Genomic DNA, 4,395 nt, shown 5'->3' with positions numbered 1-4,395 from the left:
AGTAGTCATCAGCTTTGCTCTACCAGACGTTCATAACTTCTGGCGTTGCTCTTGTAGGAGGCCTGACACCTAGCGGTGCTTCTAGGACGTAATTCTTCTGTGCAGCAATGATGATAATCCTCAAGTTACGGACCCAGTCCGTGTAATTGCTACCATCATCTTTCAACTTTGCTTTCTCAAGGAACGCATTAAAATTCAACGGAACAACAGCACGGGCCATTTATCTACAATTAACATAGACAAGCAAGATACTATCAGGTACTAAGTTCATGATAAATTCAAGTTCAATTAATCATATTACTTAAGAACTCCCACTTAGATAGACATCCCTCTAATCATCTAAGTAATTATGTGATCCAAATCAACTAAACCATGTCCGATCATCACGTGAGATGGAGTAGTTTCAATGGTGAACATCACTATGTTGATCATATCTACTATATGATTCACGCTCGACCTTTCGGTCTCTGTGTTCCGAGGCCATATCTGCATATGCTAGGCTCGTCAAGTTTAACCCGAGTATTCCGCGTGTGCAACTGTTTTGCACCCGTTGTATTTGAACGTAGAGCCTATCACACCCGATCATCACGTGGTGTCTCAGCACGAAGAACTTTCGCAACGGTGCATACTCAGGGAGAACACTTTTATCTTGAAATTTTAGTGAGAGATCATCTTATAATGCTACCGTCAATCAAAGCAAGATAAGATGCATAAAAGATTAACATCACATGCAATCAATATAAGTGATATGATATGGCCATCATCATCTTGTGCTTGTGATCTCCATCTCCGAAGCACCGTGCTCGTGATCTCCATCTCCGAAGCACCGTGCTCGTGATCTCCATCTCCGAAGCACCGTCATGATCACCTTCGTCACCGGCGCGACACCTTGATCTCCATCGTAGTATCGTTGTCGTCTCGCCAACTTATTGCTTTTACGACTATCGCTACCGCTTAGTGATAAAGTAAAACAATTACATGGCGATTGCATTGCATACAATAAAGCGACAACCATATGGCTCCTGCCAGTTGCCGATAACTCGGTTACAAAACATGATCATCTCATACAACAAATTATATCACATCATGTCTTGACCATATCACATCACAACATGCCCTGCAAAAACAAGTTAGACATCCTCTACTTTGTTGTTGCAAGTTTTACGTGGCTGCTACGGGCTTACCAAGAACCGTTCTTACCTACGCACCAAAAACCACAACGATAGTTTGTCAAGTTGGTGTTGTTTTAACCTTCGCAAGGACCGGGCGTAGCCACACTCGGTTCAACTAAAGTGAGAGAGACAGACACCCGCCAGTCACCTTTAAGCAACGAGTGCTCGCAACGGTGAAACCAGTCTCGCGTAAGCGTACGCGTAATGTCGGTCCGGGCCGCTTCATCTCACAATACCGCTGAACCAAAGTATGACATGCTGGTAAGCAGTATGACTTATATCGCCCACAACTCACTTGTGTTCTACTCGTGCATAGCATCAACGCATAAAACCAGGCTCGGATGCCACTGTTGGGGAACATAGTAATTTCAAAAAATTTCCTACGCTCACGCAAGATCATGGTGATGCATAGCACCGAGAGGGGAGAGTGTTGTCCACGTACCCTCGTAGACCGAAAGCAGAAGCGTTATCACAACGCGGTTGATGTAGTCGTACGTCTTCACGATCCGACCGATCAAGTACCGAACGCACGGCACCTCCGAGTTTAGCACACGTTCAGCTCGATGACGTCCCTCGAACTCCGATCCAGCCGAGTGTTGAGGGAGAGTTTCGTCAGCACGATGGCGTGGTGACGATGATGATGTTCTACCGACGCAGAGCTTCGCCTAAGCTCCGCAACGATATTATCGAGGTGTAATATGGTGGAGGGGGGGACCGCACACGGCTAAAATATCGTATATCCAATTGTGTGTATAGGTGCCCCCCTGCCCCCATATATAAAGGAGCAAGGGGGAGGCCGGCTGCCTTGGGCGCGCCAAAGAGAGGGGGGAGTCCTCCTCCTAGTAGGAATAGGACTCCCCTGTCCTAGTCCAACTAGGAAGAGAGGGGGGGAGGAAAGAGAGGGAGAGGGAGAGGGAAAGAGGGGCTGCGCCCCCTCCCCTAGTCCAATTAGGACTCCTCATGGGAGGGGGCGCGCCACCTCCTGCCTGCTGCCCTCTCTCTCCCCTCAAGGCCCACTAAGGCCCAATACTTCCCCGGGGGGTTTCGGTAACCCCTCGGCACTCCGGTTTTACCCGAAACTTCTCCGGAACACTTCCGGTGCCCGAATATAGTCGTCCAATATATCAATCTTTATGTCTCGACCATTTCGAGACTCCTCGTCATGTCCGTGATCATATCCGGTACTCCAAACAACCTTCGGTACATCAAAACATATAAACTCATAATATAACTGTCATCGTAACGTTAAGCGTGCGGACCCTACGGGTTCGAGAACTATGTAGACATGACCGGGACACCTCTCCGGTCAATAACCAATAGCGGAACCTGGATGCTCATATTGGTTCCTACATATTCTACGAAGATCTTTATCGGTCAGACCGCATAACAACATACGTTGTTCCCTTTGTCATCGGTATGTTACTTGCCCGAGATTCGATCGTCGGTATCTCGATACCTAGTTCAATCTCGTTACCGGCAAGTCTCTTTACTCGTTCCGTAATACATCATCCCGCAACTAAATCATTAGTCACAATGCTTGCAAGGCTTATAGTGATGTGCATTACCGAGTGGGCCCAGAGATACCTCTCCGACAATCGGAGTGACAAATCCTAATCTCGAAATACGCCAACCCAACAAGTACCTTTGGAGACACCTGTAGAGCACCTTTATAATCACCCATTTACGTTGTGACGTTTGGTAGCACACAAAGTGTTCCTCCGGTAAACGGGAGTTGCATAATCTCATAGTCATAGGAACATGTATAAGTCATGAAGTAAGCAATAGCAACATACTAAACGATCGGGTGCTAAGCTAACGGAATGGGTCAAGTCAATCACGTCATTCTCCTAATGAGGTGATCCTGTTAATCAAATGACAACTCATGTCTATGGCTAGGAAACATAACCATCTTTGATTAACGAGCTAGTCAACTAGAGGCATACTAGTGACACACTGTTTGTCTATGTATTCGCACATGTATTATGTTTCCGGTTAATACAATTCTAGCATGAACAATAAACATTTATCATGATATAAGGAAATAAATAATACTTTATTATTGCCTCTAGGGCATATTTCCTTCACATACACCACAAGAAGAAGCAGGACCACCCTACCTAAAGGACGTTCGTTCAAGAGAAGAACTCCATTTGCGAAAAAGAAGGGCAAGGAGATTGTGAAAAGATAGCTAAGATTGAATCACGACGTGTCGGCCGCGCGTGTGTGTGTGTCAGTGGCAAACTCAATTATTACATGCAACTAAATTATTACATGTATCACTTGATTTCAACCATGTCATCTAATTCTAAATCTTTGCACAATGGTTTAAATTGTAGTCTTCATTTCTTGATTGTATTTTGACATATGGAAATGGCATTTCTTCTGTTCTAGTCCTCTATCCAATAACCTCTTTTGTTCAAAACTGTGGGGATTAATGTTTTCTTCTGCTATTTTAATTGTTTTTATTTATGTTTATTCTGGTAAAATAAAAAAAATGTTAGTAATGGCGCTCCAGGAGAAGGTGCGCCATTGCTATCACGGTGTTTATGGCGCACCCCTAAAAGGTGCGCCATTGCTAACCCTCTCCCCACTAAAATCACCCAGCCGGTCGGTCGTCTCCCCCCTATCTGCCTCCCTTCCTCTCCCCTCCCCAACGACCAGACCAGAGCCAGAGACCTGCGCCGCCGCCCCGACCCACTGCGCCGCCGCCCCGACCCACTGCGCCGCCGCCCCGACCCACTGCGCCGCCGCGCAGACCCACTGCGCCGCCCCTAGCTTCCCTCCACCCTCAATCGCCCTCTCGGCCTCCCTTCCTCCTCCAGATCCGCCTCCCCGAGCGCGGCCGCCGCGCATCACCGCGGCCACCGACCGCCCCGTGCTCCGTCGTCGTGCCTAGGAGCTGCGCCAAGCTCCGCTACGCCGTCTTGGAGGATCCGTTCGAGCTGGAGATCCCCCGTCCCCGCCGACCTCGCGCTCTCCTCCCTCCCGGTCCGCATACCCCAGCTTGCGTCGCTTCATGCTAATGGTGCCTGGTTCGATTTGCTGACTCGCTATGCTGTGTGTGCAGGTGTGCGACGCGAGGCACTCGGAGCTGATCCCGTGCCTGGATTGGGGCTTCCACCACCAGCCGGCCCCCTCCCCACCGCCTCAACTGCCTCATCCCCCTGGCCGCTGGCAACCTGGTGAGACGCGACGACGATCGATGAACCCCCCTTCATTTGTT

The sequence above is a fragment of the Aegilops tauschii genome, chromosome 5, assembly GCF_002575655.3.
Source record: "Aegilops tauschii subsp. strangulata cultivar AL8/78 chromosome 5, Aet v6.0, whole genome shotgun sequence".
NCBI classification, from domain to species: Eukaryota; Viridiplantae; Streptophyta; class Magnoliopsida; order Poales; family Poaceae; genus Aegilops; species Aegilops tauschii.
This window is presented reverse-complemented; position numbering follows the sequence as displayed.